The 16,912-nt window shown below is 41.5% G+C and overlaps 1 protein-coding gene across 3 annotated transcripts in view; it reads right to left on the bottom strand.

The window, feature by feature from the left end:
* Window positions 1-16,912, bottom strand: part of MECOM (MDS1 and EVI1 complex locus) — a 604,775-nt gene that overhangs the window by 586,547 nt on the left and 1,316 nt on the right. The window lies entirely within an intron of this gene.

The raw sequence follows: 16,912 nt of genomic DNA, 5'->3' as shown, positions 1-16,912 counted from the left end.
TGAAAGGAAGCCATACATGAAAATACACTTAATGCTGGAAGTAGCATTTGGAAATAGCCCTGCTATTTCTCTATTGTTTAATCAAAATGACCTCCTTCTTCCCAGTTTCTCCTGTCCAGGACTCACATTGCTCTCCACTGCCTGAGTCCCATCCCCAGAGACTCTGATTTAATTGGATTGGGGTGAATAGTATTTTTAAGCATTCCAAGTGATTCTATGCAGCCATATTTGAAAGTCACTGTCTCTTCTCTTAACTTGTTCACTGCCCTTTCCCTAAAAATAAAAAAAGAACTAGATCTGAGAGCTCAGTAGGCTTCCCTTATCTGAATTCTACAGGTTATTCAATTAAGTAACTAGTCAAATACTTTGTTGCAGGCCCAAGTGATTTGGATATTAAAACAAATTGAGGATAAGTGAACAGGGCTTGGTTTCAATTCTTGTACAAAAAAAAAAAATTAGGAAGTTGTAGCTAGCTTTCCTTGCCCTAAAAATATGCTGGTGAGCTCAGGCATGTTTACTGTCACAATACATTGTCTAGGAAATGAAAATCTGAATCTAGCAGCATCTATCCACTGGTAAATGACAAAGTATGATTAACTTGTGATGAAGTAATGAAGTATCCCTAAGTCATTCATTCAACCAAGACATTTGGAGCTCCCTAAACAAAACTAAAATCATAACATGATAGAAAATCACAATGTAGATAACTCGAGGAAGAAAATGAAAGATGAAGTGATGACCAGCCTCTGTCATACAAAGAAACTTTCTTATTTTAAATTGCAGCAAAATTCCTCTTTACTAAGAGGTGTATGAAATCATTTCTTTAAGTTATAGAGTGTCTTTTATCCAAAATCTTATTACCTTTTATGAGCTTTGGAATGCCCAGGCAATGTAATGTTCTACTTTTATTTCTGGATTAAAAAAAATAAGGCAGTGGAGCATTCATTCAGATTAAGTTCTTGGACTTTATTGTAAAGCACATCAAGGTTTGGATCCTGGCTCTGCACTTAAAGCTGAGAGGCTTGGAGCAAAGAACAAACATGTCTCCAGAGTGCTCATCTCTAAGCTAAGACAATAATGTCCTCCACCTCGTAGAGATGTGAGAATTAACTGCAATGATGCATGAACACTAAACGACCTTGACTGGCGTTATTACTTATTGTTGCTGTTATAAATTATCTCCATTTCACAGAGGATGACATTCAGGCACAGAGAAGTAAATAGCTGGCCAATTCCCACAAAGCTAGGTAGTAACAGAGCCAAGCCATCTAATTTAAAATATACTTTGAAAAATGTTAACTAGAGTAATGCCCTCATGGAACAACCTGTAAATATCCATACCAAAAAAGTATGCATTTGGAACAAATATTGTGCTCTAAGGAATTAAAATTGCAAAACCTAAATAATGTGGTTCCAGAGTCTACATTCTTAACATCCTCTTAGCATTTTTAATATTCTATAATTTCTAGAGTTTATAATAAGAAATTCTAAGTGTGTTAAGTTCACACAGCTTTTTGCAGCTGATAAAAGCTTACACATATGCCATCTTATGTTAGCATTACTGGTCTGGAAGAAGCCAAAGCAAAGGTAATTATTGTTCCTCTCTTACACTTGAGGACACTGAGGCTCAGAGGGTTAATGCCCTGCAGAAGGATACCATACTGATAAATAGCAAACTGGAGACTCACCCCTACATCCTGACTTCCCAGTCAGCATTATCTGCCAGAAAACATGTTCACGGTACCCAAAATATACTGAACTTTGGAGACAATCACACCTAAGAAAAAAAACAAGTCCCTATCTTCAAGGCGGGGAGGGCTCAAAATGCCACAGAGAGCATTTTCCTCCTAGGAAAGTTATTAGTAATTAATAAGCTTCATAATGAGATGTTATGACATGGTAGGTAAATTACTCCAGAAGCAGTAGAAGGAAACACATGTCACATTCTACAAGTCCTGGCCAATGCCAAGGATTCACTTGGAAGGTTAACTAAGATAGAGCTCATTGTACTGTATTAGGTATCAGAGTATTTTGTCTTGAAGGTAAAACCTTGGTGACTGATATTACCATCATTCGAGGGCAAGAAGAGAGATCTGATATACAGACCATGAGGCACTTTGAAAACCCTAGACATACAATGCTTTTCACCTTGACATTTCCCATTCTCTAATGATCTATCTATCTACCCAGCATTTTTAGGTAACAAAAAAAAAAAAAGATGATACAATGCTGCTTCATGGGTCAAACCACGGTCTCTGCTGGTATTTTAATATTGCATCATTATCAACAGGATACGTAAATCACTCGCATCTTATGCATTTAGGCAAATGGGGAATTTTGCTTAGAATTTCAGACTGTGCCCAAAAGTAATGATGTTCAATGCACTGATTTCTGTGCCAAGCCTAGTGGCTGGAACATTGGCTTGGATGCATACACACAGCTCAGCAAGATGGTTGGCAAAGACAGTTGGAAGAGAACGCAGTGCTTTTTTTCTTATTTCTGTTTCATGAACAAGAAAATCACATGCCAGCCTGAGAGACAAGCCACTTCTGTGAGTTTACATCAGTTTCAGGGTAGCACTATCTTCTGCTGGATAAAAATTGAACCTAGCAGAAAGATACACCTTTGGAAACCATGGAGACTTCAGTTTGGGCATTTTGATCAGATCTTTGCTCTCAGACAGAGCTGTAAGTGGCAAGAAGCTGGAGGAATTCTTTGAGATCCTTTAAAGAGAACTTGGTCTCGAACTATGATGGGAAAGTTTGCTCTAACTGCACAGAGGATAAAATACACTAAAACTGTGAGCATGGAAAGAGTAATTTGCCTATCTGCAGATCCAAGGCTTGTATTTCTATAAAGTATTTACAGGCTGTGTAAATACATCCTACATCTTACTCAGTTATTGCAATCAGCATTTCCCTAACAACAGACAAATGTGATAGGAGACTTTACAGGAAAACACCAGGCTGACATGGTGGCTCACGCCTGTAATCCCAACACTTTGGAAGGCTGAGGCTGGCAGATCATTTGAGCACACAAGTTCGAGACCAGCCTGGGCACCATGGTGAAACCCTGTCTCAGCTACTCCAGAGGCTGAGACAAGAGAATTATTTGAACCCAGGAGGTGGAGGTTGCAGTGAGCCGAGATCGCTCCATTGCAGTCCAACCTGGGCAGCAAGAGCAAAACTCCATCTCAAAAAAAAAGGAAAACAAAATATCTGGAGAAGAGATAGGCTTAGGATTTAGTATTCTAAGCTCACAAAACCAGTTTGTAGTCATGGATATCTTTGTGCTTGTTAATAAATCATTGCCGGGGTATATGTATATCTGTCAAATGTTGGTGTTCAATATTTTCAGGAAATTGAGTGTTTATAGGATTTAATTCATCATGCCTTACATATACTAGGTACTCGATAACTATTTATTAATTCAATTTGATTGATCTAACTTAAAATATACTTTGAAAAATGTTAATAGAGTAATGCCCTCATGGAACAACAAGTAAACATCCACACCAAAAAAAAGTATGCATTTGGAACAAATATTGTGCTCTAAGGAATTAAAATTGCAAAGTAAATTAATCACTTAAAGATTTATATGAATAATTTTAACTCCTTGAATGGTACCTTTTCAAATCCAGTCTAAAATGTCCAATATGTTTGCAATCTGATGTAATCCAATGAACTTTAATAAGCAAAATAGTTCTTCCCAGTACAACCAAAACCCAGCTATTCCATTTTTGTAACCTTCTGTGTAAAGGAATGGGCTGAACTAATTTTTTCTGAATTTTTTATATTTAATCAACAACATCATTGCCAAAGAAAACCACTTTTCAGAAGTCTCTGCATCCTGGTTTATAACTTATAATCAAAAACTGGAATTTTGCATCTGATGGGCTTTAGTGTGTAACATTATACTGTCATATTTTTTATGCTATAGTTAAAAGTGATAGTTTCCATTATAAAAATTTTCCCATAGTCAGATTACCCAGCAAAAAACATTTTTCTATAAAAATGGTCTTTACAGCCGGGCGCGGTGGCTCAAGCCTGTAATCCCAGCACTTTGGGAGGCCGAGACAGGCGGATCACGAGGTCAGGAGATGGAGACCATCCTGGCTAACACGGTGAAACCCTGTCTCTACTAAAAAATACAAAAAACTAGCCGGGCGAGGTGGCGGGCGCCTGTAGTCCCAGCTACTCGGGAGGCTGAGGCAGGAGAATGGCATAAACCCGGGAGGCGGAGCTTGCAGTGAGCTGAGATCCGGCCACTGCACTCCAGCCTGGGCGACAGAGCGAGACTCCGTCTCAAAAAAAAAAAAAAATGGTCTTTACAATCCATAAGCTAGAAATTATTGTGGGTAATTTTTTAAAGAACATCAAAAAAGTTTTGGTAAGTCTAGTAGCATCAGTTGGCTTTAGGTACATGTACAGGATAAGGCAGTATGATAATAATGTCCCACACAAACACGGAAATCACTCAACAACAACGAAAAAAGCCTTGAGGCCTGAAACTCTGACAACTTACTTATCCTTACCCAGTTGGGGCTACATGGATTGATTTTGGCTACAGCCTGTTCCAAGCAGCAGGAAGAAATGGAAATGGGGCATAATATAACACCCAGAATCATCCAGTAAGCGTGAAATATCACAGATATATTTCTGTGGATCTTAGAAAGATATACCTTAGCTCTGGTTTTAGACCCTTGATCCTCCAGAAGGTGAAGATGCTTGGAAATCTGATCTGCTCTGACAGGGTGAGGCAACCCTCTATGACCTTCCCAAAGCCCTGCTGTGCCCATGTCTCAGAGGTCAGCACACTTCACCCTGAACTGTGAGCTTCCTTTAATTGCAGACTTCACTTTCATTTTCTTTGGGTCCTGGTTGGGGAACTTCTCTGTTCTGTTCTGAAAAATGGACACTACCCAAATGTTATCCATGGAGAATTGGTTCAATGAAACGTGTTAGATCCAAACAATAGAGGATCTTCTGCCTTTAAAAAGAATGGTTTAGATTGATACATACAGACAAAAGATCCAAGGTATATTATTAAGTTTAAAAAAAGAAAAAGCCCTTTATTTCTTTCTCTTGTCTGATTGCTCTGGCTAGGACTTCCAACACTATGTTGAAGAAGAGTGGTGAGAGTGGGCATCATTGTCTTGTTCCAGTTCTCAGAGGGAATGCTTTCAGCTTTTCCCTGCTCAGTGTTATGTTGGCCGTGGGTTTGTCACAATAAAATAATGCTTTTATTACATTGAGGTATGTCCCTTAAATGCCAGTTTTGCTCAGTGTTTTAATCCTAAATGGATGCTCAATTTTGTCAAATGCCTTTTCCACATCTATTGAGATGATCATGTGATTTTTGTTTTTAATTCTGTTTATGTAGTGTATCACATTTATTGACTTGCATATGTTAAACCATCCCTGCATCCCTGGTATGAAACCCACTTGATCATGGTGGATTATCTTTTTGATATGTTGTTGAATTCGGTTAGCTACTATGTTGTTAAGGATCTTAGCATCTATGTTCATCAGCGATACTGGTCTATAGTTTTCTTTTTTGGTTTCAGCATTTGCAGCGACCTGGGTGAGACTGGAGACTATTATTCTAAGTGAAGTAACTCGGGAATGGAAAACCAAACATTGATGTTCTCGCTGATATATGGGAGCTAAGCTATGGGGATGCAAAGGCATAAGAATGATACAATGGACTTTGGGGACCTGGGGGGAAGGGTGGAAAGGGGACGAGGAATAAGACTACAAATATGGGGCCGGGCGTGGTGGCTCAAGCCTGTAATCCCAGCACTTTGGGAGGCCGAGACGGGCGGATCACGAGGTCAGGAGATCCAGACCATCCCGGCTAACACGGTGAAACCCCGTCTCTACTAAAAATACAAAAAAAAACTAGCCGGGCGAGGTGGCGGGCGCCTGTAGTCCCAGCTACTCCGGAGGCTGAGGCAGGAGAATGGCGTAAACCCGGGAGGCGGAGCTTGCAGTGAGCTGAGATCCGGCCACTGCACTCCAGCCGGGGTGACAGAGCAAGACTCCGCCTCAAAAAAAAAAAAAAGAAAAAAAAGACTACAAATATGGTGCGGTGTATACTGCTCAGATGATGGGTGCACCAAAATCTCACAAATCACCACTAAAAAAACTTACTCATGTAACCAAATACCACCAGTATCCCAATAACCTATGAAGAAGGAAAAAAAGAAAAGGCAAGTTGCTGTAAAAAGTTGTAAATCTATATGTATGTATGTGCTAATATATGCATGGAGGAAGAATCTGCTGGAAGGTACACTAAAGGATGAATGGTGGTCATCTACAGGCAATTTATGACAAAAAAGAAAGAAAATAACTTTCGTTTTTATTTGATACATTCTTTTCATTTAAAAATTATTGTGTATAAATTTTGTAATAAGAAAAAATACTGTTTATAAGATAATGAAAAAAGATTAATAAAAACTTTAAGATGTTTTATAATAAACATGCTAAAGTGAATCAAGTCTGAAAAAATGGTTGAACCCCCATTCAACCATTTAGAAATTTAGAAATCCATGAGCTGCTAAAATTGGATGAAAATGTTTATGTGAATGTGCATTTTCTGGAAAGAAGCTCCATACTTTCTATGAGATTCTCAAAGGAGTCTGGGACCCAAAAGAAAGTCATGAACTATGACCCTAGCCAAAACCAAGATAGTTATTCCATCCCTCCATTTGTTTTTATTATCATTTTATCATGAAACATTTTATTACTAATTTCATAGTGCTCACCAAAAGTAAAGTCTATGCAAAGCATAAAAGCTGTGGTTCTTAGTCTTACCCTCATTTAAAGGGGTTCCCATTGACTTAGGAGCAGTCCTGGCACACAAGAAACCATATATGACTGTTCTTGGTAAAAGAAAACTCCTAACAGGCACTAAAAGCCTGTAATCATTCAGGACTTGAGGACAGTTGTCCAAGACACAGACAGTCCTATTTTCTCTATAGAGATGGTTGATTTGTGAAATGATGGATGGGGGTTAGACGAGTGGGGAGGGGCAGAGAAAAAGAAGTCATGTTTGCACTTGAATTAAGGGAACAGAGTTGAGTGAGTTGGGTTAATTTAATCAGTAAAACAAGATTCAATACATTATCTATCAACCTTAAATTGTTTGAAAGAATCTTTAATCATAAAAGTGCATTTAAATATACAGCAAAATGCTTGACACTAGGCTCTATATTAATAGAGCATAAATATTAGACAGCAAAACTGCCTAAATTGGTGTTAGGATTTAGATAAAAACTTGGCTTCTGATGACTTGTAAACTGAATATTCCCAAATCCCTAGGAATGACATGAGTCCACAGAATGCTTTACCATTTCTACCTTGACTTCTTTGACATTCTCCAGAATCAGGTCTAGTACAGAGTTTAAGATCAATAACAATTTGCGATTTAAGTGAGGAGTCATGAGCTATACCTGCACTGGCAAAATGAGGGACATTATTGGTGAAAATTAGGACTAATACTCCACTTTCCAGGTGGTTTATCACTGTCAAAATAGGTCAATTGTGGATTTAGTATGCACTTGAAATGTCAGATATCCCAGAATTCTGGTGCTGACATTACTTAACTGCACAAGTTTTACAGGCAAAGAAATTGAAGGGGTTCACATAATCCACCAAAGCCCATTGCTAACCACCATCACCTAATCGTATTGATATCTGCCATAAGCAAAGCATAGTATTAGGCCCTATACAAAACAGAAATGGGCTCTCCAGGAGTTTTACAGTTTGTCTAGAAAAATAAGATATATACCATGAAGACAAGCAATTTATAATAAAATGTCAAAATGATGACAGGTAAAGACAATTCCGTACTATTGGAATGAAATAACATACAGAAGTCTCATCTCCAGGAGTGATCATGAAGAAGTAGCAGTTCAAATGAAATCTTAGAGGAGTTAGATTTTGATGGTCAATGTACAGTATGGGTAGATTTACAAACTATGGCAACATTATGGCCAAAATTTGGATGGTAGAAACACAAGAGTAGGCTGATAAGAGACTGAGAGGTATAGAATGAGTAAACAAGGTAGGCTAAATGGTCCAGTCTTGAGTAAGACGAGCCTGAAAAGTCAATAAAAAAACTTATTGAGCTCTTATTCTATTTAAGGCACTCTAAATGCATTAATTGATCGAGCCCTTACATGAAGTAGGTACCTCTAGTCCATAAGCAAGGAAACTGAGGCACAAAAAGGTTACGTGGCTTGCCTTCATTTCAACCAGCTAGTTAGTGGTGGAGCCAAGATTCAAACCCCAGGCAAATCTCACCCCAGGCAAAGAGTCACCACATTCTTCTGGCACAAAAGTAGAGCCCCTCAACAGCCAAGCTTAGGAATTTGAGATTCAGCATCAGGTATAAAGATTGGGAATGAGGTGATAATCCACTGATAGTGCTTATATGCATGGTTCATCACTACTTAGAATCCTCCTTTAAAAGCATTGCATCATCCGAAGATATTCCCAACAATGTTCACTGATAGTGTCATTTATTCACTGATGAGTCCCATGACTACAGTATTGAGTTAGATCTTATAAAGTGCTTAGTCAAATCTTTATTGGGAGAGTTCATTGTGTTGACATTCCACCACCACACCTTTTAATCCTAAAGATTTAATTTTACCTGTTATTTACCTATCACTTCTGCTTAGAAATACAACTCACGATAATAGACGGAGCAAAGTATATTTATTTTCACATGTTCCCTGAACATATATGACCTTCCTACAAGGAAAGCCACTCTTGTCATATAAGACATTCATCTCTTAAAAACTAATTTCTCCATCGTAGGTTCAGGTCTTAAAAATCAGTTGGGTTCCTCAGTTACAGATGTACAGGACATTACATCTGGACTCTTCTAGGAGGGCAGGGGTGAGCTCTTCCTCTGAATATCCACAGTAGCCAAATGACTCCTTCTACCATTGTGGAAAACCACAGATGACTGTCTTCTAATGATTTACTGCCCAACCCCCAGCCCACAAATCAAAGAATTGGGTTTAGTGAGAAATAAGAATGGTAGCCAGTGGCTACAAGAAGGGGAGGGAATGTTTCAGTTTATCTTCTTAAGCCAATTAATGATGAAATGGCATGGAGGGAAAGAAAAGACACAACATGGTCGTAAAAGATTATTTTTCCAGATAAATGGCCAGATATCAGATTCTGTAATAAGTACTTCCACCTATCAAAACACACACACACACACACACACTAACACACACATAATATTAAGAAAATATAGATCTTAAAACACAAAGTAATGTTCAGAAACCTTTATGGATATCACCATAAAATGAAACTTTGAAGGACCCTTGAAAATCAATAAATCTGGACATTGCAAACCTTGCAAACTACATATTGCAGGCAGAGGTGTTTGGTTGGGCGTCCAGAATTTTTTTAAATTGAATCAACATTTTATAAAGTAGAGAAAAATTACATAAAAACCCAGATTTGTGGCTTCTCTTAAAAAGTAGAAGACCTGGCGACCCTGAACCCCCGTGCCCAAATGGTAACAGTGAGCTGTAGCTGAAAAGAAGCTGCCACCTTTAGAGGAGGCTTAACTGCCAGTTTCCCACCGTCTCCACCACTCCCTCTTGTTCTGAAATACAAAGACTAGGTATCGAAAAATTAAATAAAAATAGGAGAGAGCTTAAGGCTTACACCCACCTTGCTTCACTCATTTATGGTACCTGCAAATCTACAAGCTCTGCTCTAGTCCAATCCATTCATTTAAAGAGAAGCAACCCAGCCACAGTAGTAAAGTGACTTATAAACTCATTCCATTAAAAGTCACATTTTCATTCAGGAGGGCGTATTGTCTAATGACAATTAGAGATTATGCAAAACTAAATTTGGGCTGTGTGGCTATACAATGCCACAATCTGTGGCGAAAAGTTGAAATCTCAATCATTTTATTTACACATTGCCCTCACCCCCACTCCAAATAAAGGGCAAAAGAAGATGCTCAAGTTTTCAGAACAAATTTCCTGCCTAGTTTGGCTTGGTATGGACAGTTTTCATGTGCCCAAATTTTAGATACGACTTCCTTTCATTCTGAGGGCATAATTTATTGAGAAGACATACAAAATGCTTACTATAGACATGCAAATACTTTTAAAAAGGAAACTGGATAAAAACATTGAACAGGAGGGGAAAAAAGGGTGTTTCTTCTTCAGAAAATTTAACTGATAAATTATAAGGAAACTGAAACTGACTAAGATTTATTCAGTGATTGCATGTGCCTTAGGTACTTTACACACATTATACCAATTAATTCTCACAGCAGCCCAAGGAGGGTAGTATTATTACTCCCACTTCACAAGTAAAGATGCTAGACCTCAGAGGCATTCAGTAATTTGAAAAGGACCTGACTTTTCAATCAGGGATCATGCGCATATTCAAACACTGATATGTACGTTTGTAATGCTTGTGAGAGTAGGGAACATGGCTTGCCCATGCACAGGGTCTAGCACATTGATATTTGTTGTGTAAGCCTGCCCATCGCCAAAGCCCAAAAACTGCTATGTACAAGCACTTTCATTCATAAATGTCATCATTTGAACAACCTTGACATATACAACTAATTCATTTAGGCAGGTTCTTGAACAAGGTTTAGGAAATGTTGGTTCTTTATGTTTTGTAGTTAATGACCCTACACACGTGTTTACTAAGGTGATAAAATCTCTTTTCTAAATAAATTTCTCCTTTAGAATTGTTATAAAAGCCAATAGTCAAGAATTTGGCTGAATTTACGAGCCAAAAGCATGTTTGCTAATGAATAAAAATAACAACTAATATCAAAATAAGAATTAATTCAAGAATGTGTGATTTTGAAGAGTCAGGAATTTGATTAAAATTTCAGTTCCCTTTTTTTCTATAATGAAACAGTTCTTTAACCACAAAACAGCTTTTATAACAATGCCGACGAGTATGGTTCCAAGCAAAACACTCCCCCATTTTAATCATGGTTATTATTTTTGAAAATGAAAATGGCTGAGGTCATTGTAATCTATTTTAGGGTTTGCATGGGTTGATGGTATTTCTGTCTTGGCTTTGAGTTCTCCACATTACCCACTAAATGTTATGGGTTTTGCTGTGTGCCCTTTCAAATCCCATTCTTTCTAATAACGTTATGCTTTATACACATAAATTAGAGTAAATTCCACTTTCTTTCCTAACAACTCCAGATGTGGTCCACACTTTCAAAAGGACTAGAACTTGCCTTAAAAAAAAAATTCAGTATGTACTTCTTAGAACAACTATGTTTCTATATAGATAAAAATGCTGTATGGATATTTAAACGCTGAGTAATTAGTAAAACCATAGGACTTGTGGTTTTTTCACCAAAGTGAAATATGAAGATAACATCTGTGTATTTACTTCTTCCGACTTACAAGGACACACACAGATAAAAAAGTGCCTAGAAACAAAACCATCTGGGCAGAGTTCTAGACCTACTGATACCAATAGGGAAGGGGGTCTGTATTCAGACAACCATTTAGGACACATCAGCGAGGCTCTCTGTCCGCTGCAGACCCAGTAGACAAAATTATCAAGTATCTAAATGCACTAAAGTTACACAGTCAAGGCTCCCTTTAGACGCAGTTAATATTTCACTGACTTTCCGAACTAAGTTGGGGTTTTTATTATAATTCACTATCAGGTCACACAGAACAGCCCACAATCCCTCTAAGTAGCCGCTATGCAGCCACACGTAGGAGAATGGCTTCACAATACATACGAATTGTGGAGATCTGGTTATTAAAATGCCTTGAGATCTGTTTGTTTATTTTCTTAAAATCAACTTGCAAGGCCAATGTAATAAGATGCTGTAGCTTTTATGAAAGAGGTGAAATAATTTTAAACACAGACACACAATGAGTTTATTTATTTAGAAACTTGTTAAATAGAGTCTGGGAATTCAAATATTCAATGTTGACATTGTACAGAATTGGCAAGAAGCCAGAACCCAGTCTCCAGAGGGACCCACTGGACAAGGAATTCAAGCCTTTCTCTCCTCCCACTTGAGCTAAATAGGTAGAAGCCATTAGTTATACCCACAGCAATATCTGAACCACACTCAAATAAGCTGCCCCAGCCAGGGCACTTCAAAGGAGGCTAAGTATGTTTAGGTTTTTAGTGCTGAACTAGAGCAATATGTCACACTTTTGAAAGAGTCTTGTAAACAGTTTCTTCCCTATGTAGAGACATCTCTGAAGTTTTTTGTATGGCATGTAGTAAGCAAAGGTAATTAACAAGGATTATACTTTTTTCATTTCCTGGAGGGGCTGGGTAGGATAATATCAATCTGTGTGCAAACTAAGGATCTGGAAGAACTACACTATTTCTTTCTTCCGGTCTCCCTCTCTGGTTTTCTGATCGATTTGTCTGTCTCCTCTTTATCCTCTTCTTCACACTTTCTCTCACTATACAGCCAATTTCCTTGAAAATTCCCTGGTAAACTCTGAAGGCCAGAAGAGTGGGAAGGGGGATATCTAATTTTAGAAAGAAGACCGTGGCTAGTGGAGTGAGGAAGTAGGGAGGGAACTAATGATTTATCCTGGGCCGTCCAGGAGAAAAGAAAAGCAGACCCTACAGACCATTTTAGAAAATGCCTAGACAGCGGCTTCCAGAGGAAGAAGGGTTAACCGTCACTCCAAAAAAATGTACCTGGCATCATCAGAGTGTAACTGTTCCCTCCCGACCCATCTCTTCCCCAAACCCATCTCCCTTGCCCTACGAGGCTGGGAAGGAGCCTGTCCCAACGGGGAGAGTGAATGAGTGAGTGTGTGTCTGCCCTCTACACAAGAGTGTCCCTTGTCTTCCTGAAGCCAAGACGTGTGTGGGTGAGCACGCGCATGTGTAGGTGTGAGTTTACACTGTCAATGTAAACCCAGCTCCGAGGGAAGCAGCGCGCCAGGCACGCAGCCCCTCTGAGACTGGAGAGGCTAAGAAGAGTTCTGGCCAAACCTTGGAGCCCTGAGCTGAGCAGCCTGAGGAGCGAGGTGTGGGGGCCGTCTGAGTGAGCAACTGCCTCCCATCTCACTGGGGCTTCCCCAGCCCCACCCCCACGTCCATCTGAGGCCACTTCCCCAGCACCAGACGGTTTTGAGATGAAGCGTGGGAGGGCTCAGCTCTTGGGAACAGGGCTCTGGGTGTCTTGGGAACAGGGAAAAAGCCGGTGACCAGGAGATGACAAGTCAAGTTTCTCCATCTCACCGCCCGCTTCCAGCGGAGGCAACGCGCAGGGGGGTGCCAGGAGAGAGGGGGGCGAGCCGGGCGTGCCGGGGACAACTCCGCTCTCTTGTCCTTCTAGCCAGGGGAGGATGGAGCCGGGCGTCCCCCTTCCTACCCCAGGTCACGACTGCAGCCTTGGACAACTTGGCCCCAACTTACAAAAATAAAATAAACTCCCAAACAGTAGTAACATGTTTAAAGAGAAATTGCTTACGACTCCTTACCTTCAATTCCAAAAAAAAGAGAGAGAGAAAAGAAAGAAAGAAAGAAAGAAAGAAAGAAAGAAAGAAAGAAAGAAAGAAAGAAAGAAAGAAAGAAAGAAAGGGAAACCGAAATTCGTGGAATGACATGTTAATTTCTAGTCTTACACGTTGAATGTCTGTCCCTGCAGGAAGCCGGCCCCAGGGCTTAGGGGAGGCCTTGGCTCAGAAAGCCTGGAAGCTGGGCTACCCGGCAAAAGTCACACACACTCACATGCACTCTATAGCCAATACCTACAACTCTGCAGTCCCTACAAATAAAAAAAGAAGCCTTGCTTTTTAGCCTTTCTGCCTCTACAGCTAATGAACCGTTCCCTTCCACAGTGCTGGAGATGAGGGAAGAATGAAAAGCGTAATTAACCTTCCCCTAAACACAGATTTTTTTTTTTTTTTTTTTGGCAAAACACATCAAAATACTGCAAGAAGACTGTGCTCCAAGTGCCAAATGCAATAAAGAAGCCCTAAGCCGGGGTAATGGTCAAGTCATGGCAAATAAACCGCCTTCCTAGAAGGGGCCTCGGCCTCCGTTGGGAGAAGGATTTTCCTCCTCAGAAGCAATCTGAAATAAACAAATAAACGTATTTTTTAAAACAAAGCTCTGTTTTCATCTGAGTTTCTTAAGGATGACGGAAAACCCAAGTAGGTGGGCATACAGAGAGTGAATGCCTGAATCTGGGTGTTGTGTTTGTTGTTGTCGGGAGGTTGTTTTGTTTTGTTTATCTTAGGTACTGGGCTGACAAGGTGAGCAGTTGAAGGACGGGAGAAAGGGTTGGCATCTACCTTTCCTACTTCAGGGCCTTTTTTTAAACAGAGAGCAAGTGTAGAAGTAACAAGTGCCCCCCTCCCTGCGGTCTTGCTAATCGCATCGCCTTTTGCGACTTTACGAGACTTCTGGGGGGCCCGGTAGCTAAGGGAGTTACTGGATGCAACTCGTTCTCTGCTGTGACTGAATTCCCGCGCGTTGTCACTTTGGGGAAGTAAGGTAAGTGTGGCTTCGGTGTTTCAGGCTTTAGACATGCTGGGCAGACCCAACCTGCGCTTCCTTTCCATCCGTCAGGACCATAGCAACTGGCATTTCAGGCACGGCCCAGGTGCTATCCTAGCTGCCCGAGAAAATGGCTGGGAAGTCTCCCTGCGCTGCCAGAGTCGGCTTGGCTTTTAGTTTTCTTTTCTTAAAGATGGAAATAAAATTCAGGGGCGTTAGGCACTGCAAATGTCAATCTTCCTGCCTTTCATTTTATTTTTAATTAAATTTTTTAATCTTCCCAAATGACTTACAACGAATTTATCGGTTTCAGCTATTGTATAAAAAACAAGCCCTACAATTTGGAAACTGTGTTATGCATTCAATTTCGGTGTAGATTCAGCAGGTATTTTCAGGGTCCGTGGTCTCTGGTCTAGGTCCATGGCTCCTGCACTGTAGCCAAGGCCAAATCAGGACTTAAGACCACCAAAGAAATTTACAAAAGACAAAAAGAACGACAAGCTGCCGAGAAAACAACTATTTATATGTCATTTGTTTCCATTGTAATGTTTTCTTTTGCCACAAAAAAAGTAGTTGTGTTTTTTAAAGTATTGTGGTAACAACGCCCCTTCTAAATCCAGAAAAAGGAAAACTGGTGCAGAGCAGTGAAGTTTTCGTTGGATGATTGCACCGCAGGGGTCATCAACCATCTCCGCCACGCGCTACTGGGGGAAGGAAATCGCGCTTTAAAATACAAAAATCTGTAGTTTTAATATGATTTCCTTTATTACCCAGATTGTAACTGAAGAATTGCAACGCAGCGCTTCTGTCTGAGAAAGGCAGCTGCGGCAGCAACAGCTGGAGCAGTGCAAGCGGGAATCTGAGGCTTAGTAAAAGTTTGTAAGAGTTGAGATCTAGCTATTGGAAAGCGGCAGCGGCATCTTTAGGGACCCTGGGGACAAAATAAATGGGTCTCCCACCAGTTGAATGACAAGTATCATCAGATCGGAAACGAGGCTCAGTTTCTGGATGTTGAGTGGACTGTGCGTGCAGGAATATTTTAAGACGGCATCGTATGTCTTGCTTGGCAATTAAAATAGTTGAAAAAGCTGCTCAAGAAAATTCGAAGGGTTTTGTGTTCTGCTTTCACTTCGGAAGTTATGGGGCAGTGAGTCGCGGCGCGAAGCCTTAAGCTTTCATTTCACAACTTAGGCATAGTTGAAAAGGGCTACCCACCCCCACCCACCACCCCACTCCCGCCACCACCCCCACACACACACACACACTGTCTCTCTCTCCCCCAAGCTTTAGTCCAAATCGAAGCCCGCAAATCTCAAGTATATGTACATTTATTTCTCTTCAGATGAAAATAAAGACATCGGCCTCATTTAAAAGTAAACAGGGAAAACAGTTCCACCGGCGCCCTTTGACACTGCAGCAGCTAGTGTAAAGAACAATACCCAAAAGAGAAACAGATGGACTGATGACCCAGAGAGCCCTATATTTAGGTTGATTTCTCAGACCCAGGGGAAAGGAAATGTATTGGGGAGTGTACGAGTGCTTGGGTGAGGACTGGACAAAGCACTGGAAAGGCGCCTGGGATGACAGCATCTCGCCGGGCTACACCGCCGACTCCACTGCCCGCGAAGCCGAGCCTGCCGAGGTGCCGCCGACTTCCCGGGCTGCTGCAGGGACGCAGCGAGCAGGGAGGCGTGGATACGATACCTACCGTACTTGGTTCTAATGTGCGAGGGTCGCGCGGGGGGAGACTGGGATTTCACTGGGGAGAAGCATCCCACCCACTTCCCATCTCTCATTTCTGCCTTCGGTAAGCAACACAATTAGAGAGTTCTGTTTTCGGCGAGTGCGAGTGTGGGAGAGCGAACGGCGGCCTGTCCACTCCCGAGGCAGCTCCAGCCCCGCGTATTGACACCTCAAGGAGGAGCGCTCCGAGATACTCCGGGGCTCGGCGCCGCTGAGTCCCCTTCAACTCGAAGTAGAAGCATTTGGACAAACGCAGCCCTGTCGCCTACAGTCCTGGCGGAGCATCACAACGTGTGGAAAAGTGTGGGCCCCGCCGCCAAAGCCAGGCGAGTCATCCAACACTTTTGCTGTAAGAGTGGGGGATGGGTCACCCACCGCCCCCGCCCCAAACCCCTTCGCCCACATCCCGCCAGACCAAGGCCGCTCCGCGCCGGGCAGGCAGGGGGCGCCGGGGAGGGTTATTGACCCTGGACCCAGGCTGCATCCAGACGAAGCGCGGGAAGCTGCGCTGCGCCCTCTCAGCGGCCCAACGCTCTGGCAGCTCGCCCCCTGGGGGTTGCTCGGCGCCCAGCCAGCCCGAGGTGCGCGGGTCGCAGCGCGCCCTCTCTGCCTCCTGCTCCTAGGCTGCCGCCGCTGGCTGTGTGCCCTCCGCTCCT

The sequence above is a fragment of the Colobus angolensis genome, unplaced genomic scaffold (genome assembly GCF_000951035.1).
Source record: "Colobus angolensis palliatus isolate OR3802 unplaced genomic scaffold, Cang.pa_1.0 Scaffold289, whole genome shotgun sequence".
NCBI lineage: Eukaryota > Metazoa > Chordata > Mammalia > Primates > Cercopithecidae > Colobus > Colobus angolensis.
Note: the sequence above shows the minus strand (reverse complement) of the source record. Positions and strands in the feature narration are given on the sequence as shown.